This window comes from Grampus griseus, assembly GCF_964374135.1.
Source record: "Grampus griseus genome assembly, chromosome: X".
Taxonomy (NCBI): Eukaryota; Metazoa; Chordata; class Mammalia; order Artiodactyla; family Delphinidae; genus Grampus; species Grampus griseus.
This window is the reverse complement of record NC_138999.1, coordinates 115,167,495-115,180,251: the sequence shown is the minus strand read 5'-3', so window position 1 is coordinate 115,180,251 and position 12,757 is coordinate 115,167,495.

Here is a 12,757-nt window from a genome sequence, read left to right as displayed (position 1 = left end):
GGGTCTCTTCTGAGATTGATTTTTAAATCTGGTGATTTTTAAAGCTTTTTCCTATAGCCTCTTCTCTTCTCCTTGTATACTCTCTCCATAGGTCATTTCATTCATTCCCATAGCTTTAAATAATAATCTATTGATGAGTCCTAAATGTATCTCTAGCCCAGATCTCTATCCCGAGCTTCAAACTAGTATACATAACATCTCCACTTAAAGATCTGAGAACCTCAAACTTAACATGTCCAAAACTAAACTCATCTTCCCTTCTAAATCCACGCTTCTTCCAATGTTCCCTTCTTCTGTGGTACCACTATCCCATCAGTTGCCCAAGCCAGAGAGCTAGTAGTCATCTTTGCCTCCACTGTTTCCCCCTCTCCATCGAATTTATCACCAATTGATTCTACCTTTCAAGTATCTCACGCATCTGCCACCGTTCTCCATGCCCACCGCCATCACATTAGTCCAAGTTACTATCAGCTGTTTGCCAGGGTTACTGCAGTTGCCTATCTGAGCTTCTTGTATCTACTTTTGTCCTCTTCCAATCTATCAATACTTTCCCCCTCTGCAGCCAGGGTAATCTTTTAAAAATGCAAATTTGGGACTTCCCTGGTGGCACAGTTGTTAAGAATCCACCTGCCAATGCAGGGGACACGGGTTTGAGCCCTGGTCCAGGAAGATCCCACATGCCGCGGAGCAGCTAAGCCCACGTGCCACAAATACTGAGCCCGCGTGCCACAACTACTGAAGCCTGTGCGCCTAGAGCCCATGCTCTGCAACAAGAGAAGCCACCACAATGAGAAGCCCGCGCACCACAATGAAGAGTAGCCCCCGCTCGCCACAACTAGAGAAAGCCCATGCGAAGCAACGAAGACCCAACACAGCCAAAAATAAGTAAGTTAATTAATTAATTAACTTAAAAAACAAAAATGCAAATTTGATCAGGTCAATCACAGACTTAGAATTCTTTAACGGCTTTCCACTGACCTTAGGATAAAGGGCAGAATCTTTTTTTTTTTTTTTGGCCACACTGTGTGGCTTGTGGGATCTTAGTTTCCTGACCAGGGATTGAACCCGGGGCCCCGGCAGTGAAAGTGCCGAGTCCTAACTATTGGACCACCAGGGAATTCCCAAAGTGCAAAATCTTTAAAATGACTTGGAGAGCCCCACAAGATTTTGCACTAGTTTATATCTTCAACCTCACTTCTCACCGCTTCATCTTCCACTCTAGCTAGAATGTACTTCTTTCAAATTCTCTACACACTCTGTTCTCTACACACCACACTCTAGGCCTTCTAACATGCCATTTTTTTAACCTGGAATATTGTCTGTTCCTGTAACCAATATCCCAAACTAGCGAACACCTACACAGCAGTAAGATCTCAACTAGTATGTCATTTCCTCTCTAAATCCCTCAAACTAGGTTAGATCTCCCTGGCAAGTAGATCAGGGCTTAATACATAGAAGGTTCCTAAAAATATTTGTTGACTTGGCTGAGTAGAAAAGAAGACTGGATAGGTATGGAGGGCTTTTTATTTTTAACATCTTTATTGGAGTATAATTGCTTTACAATGGTGTGTTAGTTTCTGCTTTATAACAAAGTGAATCAGTTATACATATACATATGTTCCCATATCTCTTCCCTCTTGCATCTCCCTCCCTCCCACCCTCCCTATCCCACCCCTCTGGGTGGTCACAAAGCACTGAGCTGATCTTGTATAGAGGGCTTTGATAGACAAGCAAGTGCTCAGTAAATGTTGAATGAAGGAGTAAATGAGCGGGTGGGTAGAGGAAGAAAGATTTGTTTAATGAACAGTTCTATTTTTTTCCCAATATACTATTAGTACATCTGTGGGAATAATACTGAATATCATTTTATAAAGATGAAAATGTCCAGTTTTAAGATTAGGAGGCAATATTTTAAAATAGGTTCCAAGCTATAACATTTCATTAAAATATGTTCTATAGCTTCCATCATATTAAATCATATAAGAGAAATCTATGAATAACTGTATATCAACAATTTTCTCAGATAATCTAGACAAAATGGACAAATTTCTAAAAACACACAAATTACCAAACTAACTCAAGAGGAACTATAAAATCTCAAAAGACCTGTAAACAAGTAAAGAGATAGAATCTGTTTCCACAACCTCCCAATAAAGAAAAGTCTAGGGCCAGATGGCTTCCCTGGTGAATTCTACCAAACATTTAAAGAATCAACACCAATCCTAATAAAACTCTGCCAAAAATATAAGAGGAGGAACATTTCCTAACACATTCTATGAGATCAGCATTACCCTGGTACCAAAGCCAGCAAAGATACTACAAGAAAAGAAAACTACGGCCCAATATCCCTTATGAATACAGGTGGAAAACTCCTCAACAAAATAATAACAAACCAAATCTAATAGTACATTAAAAGGATTATACACCAAGACCAAGTGGGGTCTATCCCAGGAATTCAAAGGTGGCTCAACATAAGAAAATCAAAGTAGTAATTCATATTAACAGAATAGAGAGGAAAAAACAAATGATCATCTCAATAGATGCAGAAAAAGCATTTGAAACAATTCAACACCCTTTCATGATAAAAATACTCAGCAAGCAGGAGTGGAAAGGAATTTCCCTAACACGATGAAGTGCATTTACCCAAACCTATAGCTAATATCATACTCAATGATGAAAGACTGAAAGCTTTCCACTTATGATCAGGAACAAGACAAGGATGTGTGCTTTTTGAAACAAGAGAGAGGTGGTGGTTGAACAACATTGTGAAAGCACCAAATGCCCCTGAATTGTATACTTTAAAATAGTTAACTATGTGCTGTATGAATTTCACCTCAAAAAAATGATTCATAGAGTGAATCATTTATTCACTTTGGCTTACTGATGTACAAGCGTATTTCCTATGTTTACAGGATAATTTGTAGATGAGTTCTAATTTAGAGATTGCATTATAACACCATGAAAAACAAACTATATTTTCGATTCAAGATAAATGCGAGATAAAGTCCAACTATAAGCCTGAAAACTACCCTTAGGAGAGCCTGCAAGTTTTCCGCTCAAAATTAGAATGTTCTTTTAAAAATTGAAAGCCAGATGGTTTTATATATAAAAGCAAATCTCAATGTTAAATCCATGTGGGATTTAAAAGTTAATTCTGCTGCAGCTGCAGCAGCTGTACCAATCATAACTGCAGCCAATGTGTTTATTTTTCCTTCAGTAATGTTTAGAGCAATGTTTCTCAAAGTGGGAACTTGTTAGAGATGCAAATTCTCAGGCCCTGCCTGAGACCTCCTGAATCAGAAACTCTGGGGTTGAGGGCCAGTAGTCTGTTCTAACAAGTTTTCCAGGTGCACACTCAAGTTTGAGAACCACTGACTAAGACCAATAGTGCAAGTCTATAAGCATTTTCTTACCAGACAGTGCTGTGCCATACACGATGTACTGTTTCTTCGAGTTCTTAATGTGTCAGATTGGAACACCGGTGTATTGCCACTAAGAAGAAGAGGAAAACATTTGTCATTTAAAATCCATTACAAACATTTTTTAAAGAAATAAGATTTCAAATCCTTAAACAACAATGCCATTGATGTAAATGGCTTCTTTGTGGAGACAGCTGTGCAGATGTAGGAAGTAGAACACACACACACACACACACACACACAAAGTCTTGGTTGGCTGAACATAAACAACTGTCCATGTAAGGTAAGGAATTCTCAAGCATGCCACGTTACCTCTAATCATGCTACCAAGAATAAATATAATTTATTGTGGCCTTGGAGAGACATCATTTTCTGTGTAAACTTGTAACCAATTTAAATCTATGACTGAAGCTATTACGTGCTAGTACCAACTCCCTATCGACTCCCAAACTTTCACATGAATGAGAGGGATAGCCAGTAGCAGGGGTCGACAGAACTGAGATTTTCAGATATGTTTCATTTGGCCTACTCAGTGTTAAAAATGTTTTTGAATTAGTTGTGCACACTTGGAACAACTATGGAGATTTCACATAAAGAATCCAGATTGCAGATTTCTGGATTCTACTGAAAATTTGCAAGATTTTGCCACACTGGGCCACATTCCCCCATGGCAACAACGTACTGAAGCTGAGCAGCTGCTGCATGCTGAAGATGGTCCTTGTTTGCCCAGCTTTGAAGGTGCTCACCTGGCGGGCCGCAGCCTGATTTGAGGTTGGGACCCTGAAGAAGTCCTCTTTTCCTTTTTATGTTTTGTTTTTGTTATAACTTAAAAAATTATTTTATATTGGACTATAGTTGATTTACAATGTTGCGTTAGTTTCAGGTGTACAACAAAGTGATTCAGTTATACATATGTGTGTGTGTATATATATATTCTTTTTCAAATTCTTTTCCCATTTAGGTTATTACAGAATACTGAGCAGAGTTCCCTGTGCTTTACAGTAGTAGGTCTTTGTTGGTTACCTATTTTAAATATAGTCGTGTGTTGTTACAACGTTTTATTTGGAAACTGTTTAAGACAAGAAATTGCAAAAAGAATATAGAGAGTTCTCATGTACCTTTCATCCAGGTTTCCCCAGTGATAATAAGAAAACATCTTTAACATGTTCTTTTCTGCCACCTATATCCAATCAGGTGCCAGGTCTTTTAGGTTTTACCTCTGTGATCTCTCACGTCCATCTTATTCTTTCCAGGCTCCTTGCCAAAAACCAATTCAAAGCATTTTTACTTTTCCACTGACTCTGCAATAGTCTAATTGGTCGGCTCACCTCTGTTCTTTCCCTACTGCAATCAGCTTGCTCTCCTGCTCACAACTTTCAATGACTCTCTTCATCGCCTGCTGAATTCAGTTACATTCTTTCCTATAACTTTCAAAGCCTTCCACAATTTAGCTCCACAGACTTTTGGATTTCATAGACTGGGAAAATTTCAAAACAAAATCTTGGCACAAACATACAGTTGCTACCATTTTCTCTTGCCAAGTAAGATCATTCTTTAAAAATCTCACCAACTATCAACACCATCATTTCATTTATAAAAGGATATTTTGTTATTTAAAAAAAGCAGGGCTATTATTAAAAATAATAATAATAAAGCAAGACTAACAATCTGAGTAAAATACAGTCCTGCCCAGGAAAGTATGCTGTAACTTTTTAAAATCATGGATTGGTAAAATGTCCCCTAGGATCAGCACTGGTCAGCAGATGAACATTTGGGAGCCAGAGATCCAGACAGAGTTGACCAGCATTCTGGAATACACCTATGCTTTCCTACTTCCAAGCCTGTTCCGTGTCGTTGGAATGCTGTCCAGCTATCTGGCCCCCTTTCTTCCCGTCTGCATCCTGTCAATCTGTTAGGGCCCATCTTAAATACCACCTGTCCAAGAATCTTTCCTGTATCCCTCACCAATTCTGCTGTCACTTCTCACTCCCTTCTCTTAATTACCCTAGCACTTTCTTTCCCTAAGCACATGTCATTCTACCATACGTTGAAGTCTTTTGAGTATTTATTTTCCCTATTAAAAGCTTATTGAGAGGTTCCCTGGTGGCACAGTGGTTAAGAATCCGCCTGCTGATGCAGGGGACACGGGTTCGAGCCCTGGTCCGGAGAGATCCCACATACTGCAGAGCAACTAAACCCGCGAGCCACAACTACTGAGCCCACATGCCACTACTGAAGCCCACACACCTAGAGCCTGTGCTCCGCAACAAGAGAAGACACCGCAATGAGAAGCCCGCACACCGCAACGAAGAGTAGCCCCCGCTGGCCACAACTAGAGAAAGCCTGCACACAGCAACGAGGACCCAACACAGCCAAAAATAAATACATTAAAAAAAATCTTATTGAGCCTAGATATACATCTTTGCAGAATAGTAACTTGCATATAACAGGCAGTAACTCAATATTTTTTGAGAGGATATACGTACAGGTCTAATTTTTACTTCCTTTCCCAGTCATTTTCCCCTATGAGAACAGGAATATATTTTAGCAGTCACTGCTAGGAAGTTGGAGGGAAACTAATGGGTTACATATTTCCACGGTCTTTTGTGTGTGTGGGTAATTCTTTTTTTTTTAAATTTTTATTGGGGTATAGTTGATTTACAGTGTTGTGTTAGTTTCACATGTACAGCAAAGTGTATCAGTTATACGTATACATATACCCACTCTTTAGATTCTTTTCCCATATAGGCCATTACAGAGTATTGAGTAGAGTTCCCTGTGCTCTACAGTAGGTCCTTATTAGTTATCTATTTTATATATAGTGGTGTGTATATGTCAACCCCAATCTTCCAATTTATCTCCCCCCCCACCCGGGCTAATTCTTAAGGCTGACAATTATATTCTCCCCTAAATTTTCATCTGCCAATTTTATTTAATAAGACTATAACTGAAAAAAAATCATTGAGGCAGCATATATTTCAACTGATATGAGTCACTCAACATGAATTCATAAAATCCTAGGTGATATCTAGAATTAAGTGCTACTTACAATTTGGAAAAAGTGAAAGTAATATAACTAGATAATGTTTAAGTGATCAGTAAGCAGTAATATAACTAGATAATGTTTAAGTGATCAGTAAGCAGCTCTGTCTAAACTACAGTATATTTATGCCAGTTATATTCCCAAAGCAATCACTCTTCATGGCCACTATTCTTCTTCCAGGTTTGCACAAGTTTAATAAACCCAATAGTTGGCAAACTTTTTCTGTAAAGGGCCGGGCAGTAAATGTTTTGGGCTTGGTGGGCCATACAATCTTGTTGCAACTACTCAACTCTGCCAGTGTAGTGGGAAAGTGGCCCAAGGACAATAAGTAAACAAATGGGTGTGGCTGTGTTCCAATAAAACTTTATTTACAAAACCAATCAGCAGGCTCAATTTGGCCCCCAGGCAGTAGTTTACCTTTCAAACAAAACTGAGGCAGTAACAGTTTAAATGCAGGGTCAGGCTAGCAGTATTTAAAGGGGGAAGGCACTGGCAGAAATCCGCGAATTTAATGTCTAATTCTAATAAGGGCCAGAGAAGTAGAAGAAAAAAAATACTACCTTTAAATAAAGTCACTGACACCGGTATCGAAGTCAGCCAACTAGAGGGGCTAAAGAGTATAAAGAACCAAGAGGTTTAAAACTTTTGACATTGGTATTTTTATTAATACAAGATGAACACAAAACTATGCAGGAACTTCTTAAAAAATAGTGATACTTGTGGGCTTCCCTGGTGGCGCAGTGTTTGAGAGTCCGCCTGCCGATGCAGGGGACACAGGTTCGTGCCCCGGTCTGGGAAGATCCCACGTGCCGCGGAGCGGCTGGGCCCGTGAGCCATGGCCGCTGGGCCTGCGCGTCCGGAGCCTGTGCTCCGCAACGGGAGAGGCCACAACAGTGAGAGGCCCGCGTACAGAAAAAAAAAAAAAAAAAGTGATACTTGTAGTAAAGAGTTGACATTTAAAGAACAAATTCTGCAAATTCTGCTGCAAGAGAGACTGAAAGTCTTTATATACAGGAAACATCAAGCAAAATTGGAAAATTGCTTGAAACAAGTGCAACAATATTTAGTGAGCTGTGATAGAGGCCAGGCAATGAGTATTAGAGGCCCACCTTAAGGAAAGTGGAAAAGTGAGCAGTGGACATATGCAACTGCAAAGAACTGGGGGGAAATGAATTCAACTAAGGCTCAGTGTAATTCTACTCTAAATTTTTTCTTGTTGATTACATGACCTCGGGCATGTGATATACCATTCCTGTGCTACTTCTTTTTGACAGACAAGAGTCCCTGGACTTGGTCTGCTTTGTGGGTTAACTCCTACTAGATAAATATGCAACTGCCCCTAAACTTTCTGTACAAAATTCACTTCCTGCATCAGGATCTTAAGCCATGGAATTCAACACTGTAACCACGCTCTAAGATGATAAAAGCAAAAATTTCACATCCTTTGCAGAACAAAGCAAAGTATGAAGGGATAACTGGGATCACTCTTTGCTTCCAGGACTTTGAGGATCGGGAAAAGGGGCCTGGTCACCCACCTCCCCCCGCCCCAGCACTTAATATATTAAACAGGATCCACACGTTCCTTCAAATATATATCCTCTGTCATCTACGTATTCGCAAATTGTTCTTCATTTCATAAAGCCTTTCAATAAAATGAACATTCTCAAGTGTTTTCTTCTACTAGCAGAGTGTGTCCATAACAGCTCATTTATTCACACAACAGGATTTAGAGTAGAATCCTGAATTTATAGAATATTCTTGTTCTCAGTACAACATGCAGAGCTGCCTCCACCCTTTATTTTTCTATCTGCCTGTTTAAAAAGGTAATGTATTATTTTCTGGTCACTTAGTTTGCTTTTCATTTTGTTACAGCATATTCTCCCTTAACTCAAATAACCAGAAAGCTGCATCTGTTTAGTTAATCAACTTAGATATTGATTAGTAGTGGACAAAGCACTAGCCTAGGAGTTTGGAGACACAGCTTCCTAGTACTGGCTCTACTACTGACTGACATTTTGGAGATTCATGGGCCTGTTTCCCCATACATTAAACAAGGAAGATAGATCTGGTCTCTTGAGTTCCCTTGTAACAGTGAATGCATTTTTCAGACATTTTTACAATACTGAGAAAACCTTATGATACTGGGATGTGAGATCCAAGATCTCACTTTAAAATTCTATTTTAAGAAATAATAAGCTTAAGTCATGCCAGATCTTTGGATATGTGCAGGAAATACAGTTAACCATCAGTGAGTTAAATCTTTTATATCTTTTTTCATCAGCAGAGCTCTAAAGAGCCTTTTAGACATTTCCTCCCCCCAACTCCTCCTCGAAAATCCCCACACCATTTAAAAAGCACAAATATACTGCATATCAGTCTATGTGCTGTACGTATACCTGTGCTTTATACATACGAGAAAAAATTTTTCACCCACCAAGAACTAACTAGGGGCAATATTGGCCATTGAGAATGCAAAATTTAGGAGATCAATTTTCGGTGATACCTAAACTTTTTGTTCAATAAAAGCTAGGTGTAAAAAAGGCCCAAGCTTATTTGCTTGACAACTAGTTCCATTCCAACTGTGCTGAAGGTGAAGGTCAGAAGTGACAAAGCAGCGGAGAGAATGACAAAAATCAGTCATTACAGAAGATCTGGAGGCGAGGGTGGGGAGTGCACAGTTTCTTCAAGAGCGGGTAAGAGATGGGGTGAAGCTAGAAAAAGTCGTGCTCCAAACCAAATGGTTGCTGCTTTCCGGTCGCGATGAACTGTCAGAAGAGGACGTTCAGGTTCCTGTGTGAGCTCGCCCTCCGGTCAGCCCGCCCCACCTCCCCCCACCCCCAGACTGAGGGTGGGATCTTCCGGACACCAGGAACACCGGAGATACCCGCAGAACCTCGATGAATAAAGGGGTGGGAATGCTATTGGAAGTCACTTTTTTGCAGCTCTTGCCACCCTCCACCGCCCCCGCTTGCCTCCTCCAGTATCTCAGTCCTGCTCACCCAAGCCCACTGATCAAAGGGACGCTGTTGGATCTTCTCAGAGTGTTGTCTTCTGTGGTGGTTGAACTCGGCAGCACCTCCAAGCCTAGTTCCATTTTCTCCTGTGCCATGTCCGTGCCGAAGCTTAGTTTGGAGCTCTCAAGGTTTTCTGGCTCCCGTTCATATAAGCACAAGTCAAAGTGAGGAGCTGATGTAGGGAGAGAGGAAAAAGGGGGGAAAGAGAAGAAAGGAGGAAGCTCTTAGACGAGTGCGTGCTCACTTTTGCAGCCCTACCATCCCCAACACCGGTGGGCACAAAGTGGGGCAGGACTGGCTCCGACCCGCCTAACTCCCAAGCTCGGGGCACCAACACTGAGATCCTCCACCTCCAAGCCTGTAATGAAAATGAGGAATTTATCTTAATCCGTGAATCCTTCTCCTTTATTTCTCTCAGCCAAGGCAACCCCGGGTAAGCCTCTCCGGCCAAAACAAAATCTACAACCTGCAGCCCTGGATAATCATTTGGGCACCGCCCCTCCGCGCATGCGTTCTGGGTCCGGCCCGCTGACGCCTGTTTACCACGCAAGCAATGAGCATTATCGCAGGCGCCTGTGTCATTCTTGCTGGGGGCGCACAGGCAGTGAGGGAGCCGCCTTTCCCCCCCAAACCCGGTTCTCCCTTCGCTCTCCCTAGTGCAGACTCACCTTCGTTGTTCTTCCGCTCCTGTGTTAACCCTGGCGTGGTTTCGTTAACCATTATTTAGGAAAGAAAGAATGGAATAAGGTGTATGGGAGCGCCATCCTTTCTGCCTTAAGTCTAATACCCTGTTTTCTCGGTTTTGGTTAGCCCAGTGTCCCCTTATGACTGAGGCCAACAAGCTTGTAATCTCCCAGGACGAATTTTTCCATCCTGTTAAGACACCCTACACCTTTGCAATTAAAAAAACACTGAAGCCTGGGGGTGTGGGCGGGGACACTTTTAAGTGCTTAGAGACCACCCACTCCCAAAGGGTCCTGGTAAGGCGCTAACACAATTGAACCAATCGCACAAACAAATCATTGTTTTCCGTGTGTGTGTGTTTTACCATAATCATACAGTATATTTTTACAATGAATAAAACCTAGCTGCTCGAAGCTATTCATCTAAGAAAAAAATTGGGGGTAAAGCAGGGAGGCTTATTTTCTTAAAGCAAATATCTCAGAATTTAGTATACATCCCAGTGTTTCCATTTAACAATGCTATCATGGCTCGAAACATTCTAAGAACTGCTCTTTTAGAATTTTTCACCACCAGTTAATGAGCCACACTGAGTAGTGAAATCTTAACTCCATGCTAATAATTTTGAAAAACCACACATTTTAGGAACCATATAGAGAACTGGGAGAGAAGGCAAGTGAAACGAGTGAAATGGGAGTTATTAAAATAGTCATAAGGTGGTATAGCACTTTACAGTTTTAAAAAAATGTTTTCACATACTTATCTCAATTGGTTCAATCATTAACCTTGCTCAGCTAATCAGTGGTGAATTTAAAATAATGGGATTATCTTGAGACAGTTCATGACAAGTTCATGTATAACATGAAGTATCATAATCATTCTTCATTCATTCTGAGAATAGACTAAGAAAAGTGTAGTTATATTGGGCAGAATTAGGTTACCTAAACCCCAGACATGAGGACGATTTGGAGTCTCCATTCCTGATATAAGACAGGTTAACAATAGCTACCATTTGGGGGGCACTTATTATGTGCCAGGTACTGTCCTAAGCACTTGAAATATGTGATCGCATTTAATGCTTACAGTAACTCTGTGAGTTAGGCGCCATCACAATGCCCATTTTTCAAAGGAGGAAACCGAAGCCGGGAGGGGTTACTCAAATTACAACTACTAAGTGGCAAAGCCAAGATTCCTCTGCCCTTCTATTTAAGTGAAAAGACAGACCAGGCGCCTCTGGATATTTCTCTGGATACTATTTTTATACCCATAAGTACTCGACAAATACTTATTAGATTATTTTATGAATAAATACAGGTTTAAATAACCTGTCCTTCACAGCTATCCTGTAAAGTAAGTAAATCATTTCTATTTTATAGTTGATAAAATTCCAGAGAGATTAATGGCACATAACTAGGTAGCAGTAGAATCTGGGCTGGTACCAAGATTCCTGAAAGCCACTGCTGAAGTTCCCAGGGTAAGCTGGAAAGTTTATGAAAGATGGCAGCTAAAGCTTAGTAAAGTCAGGGTGACTGCAGAAGGCAATGGTTAAATACAGAACAGAGGGTCAAAACCAAACTGTTTGAATAAGAGATAAATATGGAGTACATCAGAGAACAGGTAGCTCTTACCTCCACTCTACTGCTTATTTTACTTTTCAAAGAGTTTATTACTATTCTTGGCAGGTAATAAGGTTTAATGGATATATTCTGAATGAATAGACTAATCAAATCTCATCATGTCTAAACATTACTGATATCTAAACACAGAGCTTGTGTTTCTAATCCAGCTGGCAGGAAAATATAGGCAATTTAAAGGAAACTATCTAAAAGTGGTTTTAAAACTCTATTATGGTCAGAACACATAAATATTGAGGATTAAAATGACGATTAGGCTTGGCAAGTTTTAATATGGTACAACTGAGTTGAAGAAGCAGGTAAAATTATTTTTGCAAAAGATGAATTTTTTTATTTTAAATTTCCTGGTTATTAAGTTTCCTGTATTTTCTAGGTATGTATGATTAACACAACACAGAGGCCATCTCTCTCCCAGGGTCATTCAAGTGGTGAGGATTAAATGAGTTAATATTTCTAAAGCTCTCAGAATACTGCCTAGCACACAGTAACTGCTACGCAGGTGTTCAATAAAATAAGTAATTCCAGGGCTTCTCTGGTGGAGCAGTGGTTGGGAGTCCGCCTGCCGATGCAGGGAACGCGGGTTCGTGCCCCGAACAAACGCGGGTTCGTGCCCGTCCGGGAGGATCCCTCATGCCGCCAGCGGCTGGGCCCGTGAGCCATGGCCGCTGGGGCCTGCGCGTCCGGAGCCTGTGCTCCGCAACGGGAGAGGCCGCAGAGGTCAGAGGGCCGCGTACCACAAAAAAAAAAAAAAAAAGTAATTCCAGGTCTCACACAAGAATTCTGGTTCTGCTACTTGTTCGTCAGGACTTTACCTAATATCATTGAAGCGAAAGGTGCTTGTATAATGGAGACGAGTGTTTCTCACTAACTATATGAACTCTCACTAGATTCACTTTATTTTTACCCCATTGCTTTTGTTTATTCACTTCCCTTTGCAACCCTAGTGCATCCAAATGGATGATCTGA